Source organism: Polyodon spathula, chromosome 27 (genome assembly GCF_017654505.1).
Source record: "Polyodon spathula isolate WHYD16114869_AA chromosome 27, ASM1765450v1, whole genome shotgun sequence".
NCBI lineage: Eukaryota > Metazoa > Chordata > Actinopteri > Acipenseriformes > Polyodontidae > Polyodon > Polyodon spathula.
Window position 1 is genome coordinate 5,835,712 of NC_054560.1, and position 12,648 is coordinate 5,848,359.

The following is a 12,648-nucleotide window of genomic DNA, read 5'->3' on the forward strand; positions in this document are numbered from 1 at the left end:
AAATCCAAAAGCTAAGACATGAGGTGAGAGAGTGCCCTGTAAAGATAGCACTCGCTCAATCAGTGTGCAGAACAGACGCCCATTCTTCCAGCGGTCCTTCCTCTGTGTTTCTCAGCCTGGACTCTTTTTCCACCCTGAGCCACCCACTCCCTCCTGGCTGGCTCTCCTCATCAAAGGGGGCCCCACAGCACAAATGGAAGGGTTAAGCTTATCAGCAACCAAGCAATCTCAATTTCAGCATCAAACACAGCTGAACGTGTGTCCTGCTGTTCACATGCAAATCAACCAACTGCTATTTTTACATGTGCAAATAGCCTGGCCTGTGTGTGTGTGTGTGTGTGTGTGTGTGTGTGAGAGAGAGAAGAGAGAGAGAGAGAGAGAGAGGAATCGAAATAGAACACAGAAAATAATTATTTGCTCTCAACGAAATGAGAAAAATGTTGCTAACCTTAATGGGGATCAGCTGCCAAATAAAATCAAAAGTCTTGTCCCTTGTATTTGGTCACAGCTGAAGTTCAGGAGCAAGGGAAGTTCCAGTAGTTTTATTAGTTCTGCAAGGGTTTCTTAGACTTAAAACTACTTTGCAAACATCAGACTCCCTACTCCGGGATTAGCGAGTCGTTCACATCACGGGAAAGGTTTTTAATTCCTTTGAAAGCCGCTTTAAAAGATGAAAATATTGGCTTCTGAGTGGTTTGCAATCTTTCAATGAGAGGTAAAATAATGAGAAACCTTGTTTGAGATATAAAGCAGTAGAAGGTACTAAGAATGAGGGAAACGACAGAGAGAGAGAGAGCTGGCGAGTCAGTGAGTTTCCTTTCCCAGGAGGGATAATATTAATTGATGATATTAGGACTTCAATTCTCTAAATATATAAACCACTTAATTAGAAATCTTTTCTCGAGGTCCAGCAGTGGCTCACTCAGTAAAAGCACAGCTGACTGGAGTTCATGCATTCCGGAGCTTGATGATTTGAGTCACAGTTTTGACTGGGGGCCCAGAGGGAGTGATGCATTGGCTATGAAGAGAAACTCGCCACGCCACAGCAATCCCTTGCTGGTGAGTAGAATTAGTATGTATATCTGCCTTCCCTTAGACCTCTCTTGTAAAGGATCACCTGTAAATCCCATAGAGGATTATCCTGGTTGAATGTTTTTAAAATATGCCCTTGACGTGTTTTTGCATGGCGGCCTTCGTTTTCATTCAAGAGGTTTAGTTCTGAAGTGAGATTGAAGAGGTGTGTTAATCCGCCTGGCAGGCAGAAGAAGAAGCGCTTCAGCTGAAACACTTGAGTGCGATCCGAGGTGAGCCGATGACAAAGAGAGGCCTTCAGGACCCAAGACGTGGGAGTCTATCGGCAAGGCAAGCCTTTGATACACTGTTTATGCAACAGAGAGATACAGAGAGCCTTCTGTGCCCTGTTAACCAAACTTTAACTGGCACTTTTATTCAAAGCCTGTTTCAAAAGAAAGCAGTAAGGCTGAGTGTCTGCTGATGGTGCAGTGGTAGCACAAGATAGCACAGTTTCATGTTATGAATGACTAAGCTGCTGGTAGTCCACTAGTGTGCAGCAAGCTAGGGTTACAACAAATGATGTCATTGTAGATAGAACTTGTTGCAACCCCAACTTGTTGCATCCTAGTTAATATTGTATATTGTAAACATTACTATATTAAATCTTAAGCTTGCATTGTAACCCTGCACTGCCCTGTAACACCTGCAAGTTGCCTTGGATAAAGGCGTCTGCCCTATAAATACATTAAATCAATAAATAGCCCAGAGCAATACCATGGTACCTTCACCATACCATGTGATGACAGGTTGTTGTCACCTCAGGACCAGCGTGTGAGGTTCCTTGTGTTGACACTGATAGTGCAGCTGTGATCCGTAGTTGCTCTGGGCGGATCTCTCCAGGTACAAACACAGGTACTGTAGCCCAGACATGCACAGCTGTACATTCAGACACAAATGCATTTAAAATTTCACTGGTGCCAAGGAAGCGAGCGGCAGAGCGCTTCGCGTGTGTGAACAGAACATGACTGCGTCCCGGTTGCTATGCATTTAGTGTGTTTGCATTGCTACCGTCTCCCCTCACTGCATCAGCCAGGATTCCCTTCCCTGAGCAGACACACTGCCAACTATACCAACGAGGCTGCCAGGGTGCCACAGCAGACCACCAGCAACCTCAGTTTTATCCCTTGCAATTTAGCCATGCTTTTCCCATGATTACACATCTTTGTTTGCATTTAAAGTGCTTTTCCATGGTTAAACATGCCTATGTTCCCAATGATTTTTCATGTTTGCCTGTGCTTTAACATGCTTTAATCTGCTTTGCTTTTCCAATGCTTTCAGCACTGTTAACGCAGTACAGTTTTATAAGGGTGATCCAGACCCTCTTTGGTTGTCCTAGTCTGGGCTAGCAGCTTGTGTCCTCCAACTGGTTTCCTTTTGGAACCACCACATTGGCCTGAGTAGAGTTAAACACGGTGCTTGTGCTCCCATCGAGTGTGCCACCCAGCGAGAGAGCCACAGCAGCTAGCGGACCAGGTGCGAGTTTGCAGGTGTATCCTGATGAATACAGTTATATATGCATCTGCAAAAACCCGCACTGAGGCAGCTCCTACACTGACAGAGCACATGAAGAATGTAACCAACTGGCTTAAATTTTAAAACTTAAGGTTTGGTTGAAACATAATCAGTTATGCAATCGTTAGTTTGTTCAGTATGCATCTGAATTATGTATACTGGATATTTATATCATGTAACTTGACTAGGTAAGCTGCTGATTGTTATGCATGTTTGATAGGTAATTTATGACTTTACTGCTGTATGTATTATTATTGAGATATTCAATAGGGGGGTATTGCTATAGTTTAGAGTATAGTAATATGGAGATTTATTACAGTTGTCATCCATGTCTGCCTGGGGACTGTCAATGGAAATTAGCCTACTGGTTACATTAAAAAAGCAATCTAAATTCTGACCTAATTGTACGTGTCCCTGATAAAGAAATACAATAATCAATAAAACAAACCAACCTGGAGCTTGCAGGCTGAATTAAAGGGACAGAAACAGAAGCCTGCATTTTCCTTCCAAACCTAATAAAGCTCCATCATCAATAACCTGATCCTGCAAGTGTAGTCATGGTAACGGGATGACGCGAACACCTGTGCACTAGCATGAGCCACACTGTATCCATCGCCGAGAGGCAGACAGTGCGACACAATGCACTAGCATGAGCCACACTGTATCCATCGCCGAGAGGCAGACAGTGCGACACAATGCACTAGCATTAGCCACACTGTATCCATCGCTGAGAGGCAGACAGTGCGACACAATGCACTAGCATGAGCCACACTGTATCCATCGCTGAGAGGCAGACAGTGCGACACAATGCACTAGCATGCTTTCTTCTTTTTTCTAATTAAAGCCCATCTTTAAGTCATTTTAAAGGGAATTATCATAACTGTCTTTTGAAAAGCTGGCAGGCAGGTGTCTGTGGGAGCTGTGAGAGGAAGATTAAAGGATTCTCCTCCATTTGCATGTGAAACCCAAAGAGACAGAGCAAATCAAAATATGTATATTGTGGTTTACAGGCTATCAATTATTTTACACTTTGGTTTAACAGTGTTTGAATTGGTTTAGCAGGAACACTTCAAATAAAATGCTACAGATGAGGGGGCTGGATGGAGGCATCCTTGCTCCCAGTATCAGGATACTCTGCAGTGGGAGAGGCTGAAAAATCCATAAAATGTTTACCAGACCAATTGCGTTTTAATATGAAGATTCAATTACACAGCGGTAATGATGCTTCAGCGCATCGCATAAACAAAGCGTTATCCAAGCTGCGAGGGAATCTCTAGGGTAACGTTTCACAAATAGTTACATTTAGCCAGGCTCTAAATTACAGTCTAGCATCGTCTCGGTTGGAAAATAAAAAGACTCTTTCCTGGTAATGTGTTTCGGAGCTTTTTCTTTGTTTCATGTGCTGAAAAAATCCCAAAGCAAACAACACAAAACATTGACTCTACTGCATTCAGTCATAGTTTGTGTCCCTTCCTGCGTTTTATTACAAACCCAGATATTCACACTGCACCCCCATTCAGAAAAGCACACACACACACAAACACACACATTCACACGCACCCTCACATACACAGACGCGCACACGCACACACACACACACACACACCCTCACATACACAGACGCGCACACATTCACACGCGCACACACACGCACACACACACACACTCACACTCACACACACATCAAGTTGCATTGATTGATATTGAACCCCATCAGGATTTGCACTTTGTCTCTTAATGCAGTTCAGCTGGAGCTGCAGAGGCACTGTGCAACAGCACCGGCTACAAGCAGAGGCTTTGGAAACCCGCTGCTCTCTCCAAAATGGGATTGCCATGTCTTTTCTTTGCAAGAACACTCTTCTGTACTTTGCTCACAATTGCACACTTAAAGGCCAGGGCAGCACAGATGCACAGGCCAATTCCCTTCCTGTAGTTTCTTTATGTTCTGTGCGGCAGGTACTTTGTAATAATGCGTCAAGCTGTTTGGCAGGTTGACAGACAGCACCATAGCCTGTGGCAAAGTCTTAGGGGTTGATGTGAGCAGCCTTTACCCTGCCTGAGTTGGATTTACCCACCAGTTTGATTTTTTTAGAGCATAAACCAGGGGAAAATACGGTCAATCAGAGTCTAACTATAGGAAAAGCATGGGGAAAATGACAGTGCAAACTGACAGTGGAAACTTGTATAAGGCATGTCTTAGACCTAGACTCTTCATCGTTTTATTGAATTTGATTTTCCACATGCTTGCGCGTTGACTGCACTCACTGCAGCAGAAACAACAAAGCAATCAAGCTGAAGCTCTGTGAGGATTACCTGTGCCCAGAACACCACATGCAGTTCAAGCTAAAACAGAAAACAATATCTACACCTTGTCTCTTTGAGCATTTAAATCCCATCTTAAACAGCTTTTTGCTCTGTGTAACAGCCAGCTCTGACATAGAACAACCTGATTCTCCCCACACTGGAAAAGCAGACACATTCATTTCCTTTGTGGTTATTAAATCTGCTGTAAATGGCTTCTTTGTATTATTATTATTATTATTATTATTATTAGTAGTAGTATTATTATTATGGCATCGTGGAGGTGAATTATATATTCCAGCGCGTATCGTTCATATTCACTCTGTGTTCACTTGTTAGAAATAGCTGCTGTTGTACAATCACAAAAGCAGTTTCAATTCGACACTCCACTGAGAACATTAAACATCAAAAGAAAGGTCGTTTAGTGTTCATGCAAGGTGCGATTTTGCAGATTAACATGTTGTACCTTGCTGTACTTTTGACATGCTTGTATTTGTTTCCCAGGCTTTTAGGTAGTTCTCCCTACTAGGGGTGTGCTGAGTACGAAACAAATCAAAACCCAAGTGATTCCAAAACAATTACAATGGGGGAAATATACTCCTTTCCTTCCCTAGCCTGGGGGTCACCAGCCAAGAAAGAAATAAGAAAGAGAGAATGGACACCTGAGGAAACACAGAAGCAGCTGACAGCTCTTACAGAGGAAATATCAACCTTGTATTTATTATTGGGAGAGAGCTTGACCTTTTTAAATTGCTTTAATAAACAGACACATATTCTTCCTGTTTACTTAATTCCTGGTTGAAATGTCAACGATCATCTCGTTGGCTTATTATTCTGCCATGCTAGCTGTAAACTTCGTGCCGAGCGACAGAGGCTGCTGCTGCTCTGGCACGGGTTTACAAAGACTGCAGGATGTTTTGTTTTGTTTTTTCTTCTCCTTGCTGAAACAGAGGAGAGCAGGGCTGCTGTTTGGATGAGCCCGCGGGGTGCTCTGAATGCTAAGGAGTAATTAGCACAACAAAAAAGCCGACAAGGCTGGCAGAGGAGGCAGAGAAAAAGACAGCCGCTCGCATTTCCATGGTTATGGCATTTAGCTAATGCAAGGCGGGCTGTGTTGATTTGCTGGAATCGTCTAAAAACAGAACAAGATTACTTTTGAAGTGGAAGGTTGATAATGATTTTTATAAGTGCTGCCCCCCCCCCCCCCACAGTAAATATAATTATAGTACCAGGAATGCTTATATTTAAAATCGCATTGTATGCAGCCTAATTATACTGCATTAAAATATGTAAATATGTGGACAGGCATTTTGTAACGAAATATAGATTTGAAGACCAACTTGTTACAAAAATATCTTTGCTGATTTAATGTATCTTGCTCTTTAGAAGCGCTTTGTAACATTGCTCAGTCTCAGCCATCACCTCCTGCTGACTTTTTTTTTTTTCAAACTAGTTTAAACCCTTTGTAAATTTCTGAACATAATTTATTTGCAAAATAAGTGGGGAGGGTGTTGCCCTGGGAACAATCTGGAACAGAAACACAACAGTAAGTGTAGCAGGGTGACTCGAATGAAGCTCAGTGCTCTGAACCCCTGTGCACGCCAGAGCCTCATCCAGGTGCTATTAACAGCAGGAATATTTAATCACAGCAGGTGATTAAAACAGTCTGGTAGTTAAGGCTGAATAACTATTGATTAAGATTTAAAGAGTGGGAGAGCGAGAAAAATAGAAACCGAAAACGGGACGCCCTAATTATAATGTTTCTATGAGAATACAGTCAATTAGCAGTGCAGCTAAGGCTAAGGGTTAGCGTTTCCCTATATAATTAAATCATTTTGCTTCATAAAGTCGAATGAAACCTGTTGGATAATGTTAATAACTTTTGGCCAGAGCTGAATTGGCAGAATCCCAAGAAGCAGCCTTCATCAGTCAGACACCTCATTAAAAGATAACAGCAGGCGGGGAGGTGGCGGAAGGGGTGGTTGGTGTTACATTTCATAACAGCGCACCAGATTTGCTCAGTGACTGCCCAATTCCACCTACCTCCTCCCCAGGAGCATATCGCCTGCAGACCGCAGGCTCGCAGGGAGCTCACGCAGGATAGTCATAGGATACTCCTGGGTTAGGGCTAGGTTTTACGGCTGGTTTTAATCTGTACGTTTAGCTAGTTCGCCCAGTAAATGAGCTGTTAATATATAAATATATATATTGGGTTTTTAATGCATGTGACATTAGCACATAATCTTACACTGAGATGATCCAATGATGTATTAATCCATTCAGAATTTTTTTTTTTTTTTAATTAGAATTATTAAAGTTAGATGTGCTTTATAAAGATGAAAGATGTCCCGGGAAGAATTTAACTCGGTAACAACAACTGCCCTGCGTGAGCCGCCCTCTAGAGCTCGGCTGTGCGAGTCTGCGTTGTGCAGCTGGACCCCTCTCGATCGGGCTGTTTTCTGCCTCAGTTGTTGGGGTCACCCTTGGTGCAATTGCCAGCGTCTAGCGGGCAGCTGTTGCAAACAGAGACGGATGATTGAGTTTCCATTTTTAGGATTCCGATAAAGCAGGAGATATCCCTTCCCCTTGCAGACCCGCTTCGCCCCGGTAACAGACTGTAAACAAACAAAAACACAGGTTTAACGCTTTTATTAGTTTCTAACTTATTGCTCATTGCAGGAAGGTGGTTGCGTTTTACCGCCTATTGTTGGTTTATTTAGACTGGTTAAGGGTGCAGAATATAACCGAATTAAGAGGAAGAACAACAAGTCGTGGCAAAGCAATAAAGCAAGTGTCACAGTTTGAACATGTAACTGTGATCTAACTGCCCTTGCGTCTGATATTGCTTTGCATTGCAGTTATAACTCAATCCCTCATTTCCAGTAGGCTAACAGGTTACCAACGTAATATTAACAGTGTTATGGCAGGTGTTTCAAATCTTAAACAAACAGCGGGGGTGCTCTTTACCAAACGAGAAATGTTTGGTTTTTTTTTTTGGGGGGGGGGGGGGGGGGGGGGGGGGGGGTTGGTAGTTCTGGCTCTCCTAATCCTTCCTAATCGAAATCTTTTTCAGGAGGAGCGGTGCACGGTGTACACGGGGGGGGGGGGGGGGGGGGGGGGGGGGGTGACTCCCCGGGGGGGGGGGGGTGCGTTGATCCCCGACTGTTTGTTCATTATAGCTTTTGAGTAACGAAGCGCCCACTCACTGCAAAGGCGGCTTCCACCTTCGCTAGCATCTCTAATAGGGGAACTTACCGATTCTGCACAGAGAGGCCAGAGGAGTGAAGAGAGACTCTCGCTCCGGATCCCACCTCGCAACTTTTGCATCAGAGAGAAGAATTCAAAGTGACAGCGAGCACGGTGAGGGCACGCTGTAGGTATTTCCCCAGGGCTAACTCCATAGTGTTTCTAACTGCACCGCGCAGGGTCTGTATCTGCTGTGCAGCGGAGTTCTTTGATAAAGTCAGAGAAGCTGGTGTTTGTAATACATAAAACTATGTAAAAGTAAAGCGATTTTATTTTTAACCTACCTGGGTATTATTTTTTAATTATTTCGTGTTTCAGACTTCAATTCCAATGCAAGGCTGGCGAAGCAGTCCTCACTGTGGATCGCATGTCAAGATCATTAACTCCGAGCGAACAGGATTTCTCTTCTAAATGTCACACATTGTGGGTTCTTAATGGGCTAGCCAGCAGCATTACACAACTACGTCAATCACACCCGTTATACAGCATACATAGCAATCTCTTGACTTTGGAATTACAAAGAAAAATAACCTTAAATTGATTTTTTTTTTTTTTTTTTATTTCTTTGTTTTCTTGATCGATAACTTCCAATTGAGCAATCGAAATGGTAAGGCTAAATTATACAAATCAGCACAGCCTTCAGCTCTGACCAGGCACTGGAATTTCCTTCAGGTCTTTAAATAACTGAAACCTTGAAAAAGAAGCACAGGCTGAAGAGCACGCAGGGGGCGGCCGCATGTTCACTGGGCTGTGAGAGTGAAGGGCGCCGGCCGCATGTTCACGGGGCTGTGAGAGTGAAGGGCGCGGCCGCATGTTCACATGGCTGTGAGAGTGAAGGGCGCGGCCGCATGTTCACGTGGCTGTGAGAGTGAAGGGCGCGGCCGCATGTTCACATGGCTGTGAGAGTGAAGGGCGCGGCCGCATGTTCACGGGGCTGTGAGAGTGAAGGGCGCGGCCGCATGTTCACGGGGCTGTGAGAGTGAAGGGCGCGGCCGCATGTTCACGGGGCTGTGAGAGTGAAGAGCGCCGGCCGCATGTTCAGAGTGAAGAGCGGGGCTGTGAGAGTGAAGGGCCGCATGTTCACATGGCTGTGAGAGTGAAGGGCGCCGGCCGCATGTTCACCGGGCTGTGAGAGTGAAGGGCGCGGCCGCATGTTCACAGGGCTGTGAGAGTGAAGAGCGCGGCCGCATGTTCACATGGCTGTGAGAGTGAAGGGCGCCGGCCGCATGTTCACATGGCTGTGAGAGTGAAGGGCGCGGCCGCATGTTCACGGGGCTGTGAGAGTGAAGGGCGCGGCCGCATGTTCACGGGGCTGTGAGAGTGAAGGGCGCGGCCGCATGTTCACGGGGCTGTGAGAGTGAAGGGCGCGGCCGCATGTTCACGGGGCTGTGAGAGTGAAGGGCGCGGCCGCATGTTCACGGGGCTGTGAGAGTGAAGGGCGCGGCCGCATGTTCACGGGGCTGTGAGAGTGAAGGGCGCCGGCCGCATGTTCACATGGCTGTGAGAGTGAAGAGCGCCGGCCGCATGTTCACATGGCTGTGAGAGTGAAGAGCGCCGGCCGCATGTTCACATGGCTGTGAGAGTGAAGAGCGCCGGCCGCATGTTCACGGGGCTGTGAGAGTGAAGAGCGCCGGCCGCATGTTCACATGGCTGTGAGAGTGAAGAGCGCCGGCCGCATGTTCACCGGGCTGTGAGAGTGAAGGGCGCGGCCGCATGTTCACGGGGCTGTGAGAGTGAAGAGCGCCGGCCGCATGTTCACGGGGCTGTGAGAGTGAAGGGCGCGGCCGCATGTTCACATGGCTGTGAGAGTGAAGAGCGCCGGCCGCATGTTCACAGGGCTGTGAGAGTGAAGAGCGCCGGCCGCATGTTCACATGGCTGTGAGAGTGAAGGGCGCGGCCGCATGTTCACATGGCTGTGAGAGTGAAGGGCGCCGGCCGCATGTTCACATGGCTGTGAGAGTGAAGGGCGCGGCCGCATGTTCACGTGGCTGTGAGAGTGAAGGGCGCGGCCGCATGTTCACGGGGCTGTGAGAGTGAAGGGCGCGGCCGCATGTTCACGTGGCTGTGAGAGTGAAGGGCGCGGCCGCATGTTCACGTGGCTGTGAGAGTGAAGGGCGCGGCCGCATGTTCACGGGGCTGTGAGAGTGAAGGGCGCGGCCGCATGTTCACATGGCTGTGAGAGTGAAGGGCGCGGCCGCATGTTCACGTGGCTGTGAGAGTGAAGGGCGCCGGCCGCATGTTCACGGGGCTGTGAGAGTGAAGGGCGCGGCCGCATGTTCACGTGGCTGTGAGAGTGAAGGGCGCGGCCGCATGTTCACGTGGCTGTGAGAGTGAAGGGCGCGGCCGCATGTTCACGGGGCTGTGAGAGTGAAGGGCGCCGGCCGCATGTTCACATGGCTGTGAGAGTGAAGGGCGCCGGCCGCATGTTCACATGGCTGTGAGAGTGAAGGGCGCCGGCCGCATGTTCACCGGGCTGTGAGAGTGAAGGGCGCCGGCCGCATGTTCACATGGCTGTGAGAGTGAAGGGCGCGGCCGCATGTTCACGGGGCTGTGAGAGTGAAGGGCGCGGCCGCATGTTCACATGGCTGTGAGAGTGAAGAGCGCCGGCCGCATGTTCACATGGCTGTGAGAGTGAAGAGCGCCGGCCGCATGTTCACATGGCTGTGAGAGTGAAGGGCGCGGCCGCATGTTCACGGGGCTGTGAGAGTGAAGGGCGCGGCCGCATGTTCACGGGGCTGTGAGAGTGAAGGGCGCGGCCGCATGTTCACGGGGCTGTGAGAGTGAAGGGCGCGGCCGCATGTTCACGGGGCTGTGAGAGTGAAGGGCGCGGCCGCATGTTCACGGGGCTGTGAGAGTGAAGGGCGCCGGCCGCATGTTCACCGGGCTGTGAGAGTGAAGGGCGCCGGCCGCATGTTCACGGGGCTGTGAGAATGAAGAGCGCCGGCCGCATGTTCACGGGGCTGTGAGAGATCACTTATTCATCATTCGTGGCACTAGCAGTCCTGTTTTCTGTGCTGGGTATGCCTATGTATACCTGCAGCCTACACAACAGTAAATGCTGAACTAATTATTCCAAGTGCTGTAATGATATCAAAGAAACAAAAATATATTGGGAAGAATTTACACATTTCACAATAAGCATTTGTGTGTGTGTGTGTGTGTGGGGGGGGGGGGGGGGGGTTGTATCTTTTTTTGTGCTAATTTTGCACTGGGAATCAAACAGCCCGTGTAGGTTTACAGTGGCCTGTTTAACAGCTCACTGGAGCATTCATTAGCGACTGGAGCCCAGAGATCCTGCTGTAGGTGTCTCTTGAAAATGAATACATTCCGCTTTTTAAATGATGCATCGTTAGCTGTGACTGCGGGTGGCTGTGTGCTGATTAGTGCGTGCTCCGGTGATCTTCCCTGTGGCCGGGACCACGCCGCTCACGGTAATTAATGACTGCAGAGGAGAGACAGGAGCCACGACTGCCCTGGGTCCCGGCTTAGTGAGAGAAACACCCAGCTGTTCTTTCTCAATGCTTCTCTCCTCCACAAATCAACATGTTACATTAGATTAAAGGCTCTTCCTGAGATGTAGGTCACAGCGCTGCATTGGTAGAACGAGGCTGCCCTGATGTCTAACCCTGACCAAACAGGGAGGCCAGATTAAGCAAAGCAAAGAAACAGTTGATGTTTAAAATGACACTTTCAGAAGGACAATAATGTTATTACGTTAAGTCAGAGCAAAATCTAATAAATCACACTGAGATGCTTTTAAAACACACACAGAGCACAGAGCACACACACACACACACACACACACACACACACACACACACGCGCGCAGTGATAATGCCACTTTCAGTTAATAAGAGGTAATGCACATTGATTAAAGCCCAGGCCATCACACACAATCAGAAAATCTCTCTCTCCGGCTGAAGACTGACAAGGAGGCTTTTGAGAATCAATTTAAAATCCACGTCTTATCAAAATGGGCCGAGTCGCTCTTTGAATTGGTTAAACATGCGACCTGCCTGCAAGATGAGGGTGTGCTTTGAAAGGCCCTTGTGCAGAAGAGAGTGGCTGCCAGGGGGGCGCTTCTTCAGCTCCCTGTGGCAAAGCTGTTGGCTTTAACGGACTTCCATTTATCCCATTACAGGGGCAGTTCTCCAGTGTGTGATTCCAAATTCAAATCCATCCCTCTACAATTTCCAATTAACCAAACATGGTTTTGTCTTCCTAGTATTTATTTGCTCATAGCAAAATTTGTGTTACCAGCATATGAATTTGATTTTGTATTTTGGTGAGTCACTATCGCTTATTTTTCTCCACTAGATTCTAGTATTGTAATCATAATCGTGAGTGAGTGACACTCGGGTTAATGCGATTGGAGAGCTAATTAAAGGCGGAACTTCCTGTGAGAGGAAGGTGAAGAGAAGTCGCCATTGTTGTTGGTTGGTATTCTGAACTGGGCTGTATCCTGTCAATGTCCTGTCAATAAAGGTGCAGCTCCTTCATAAAACCTTGTGCTGG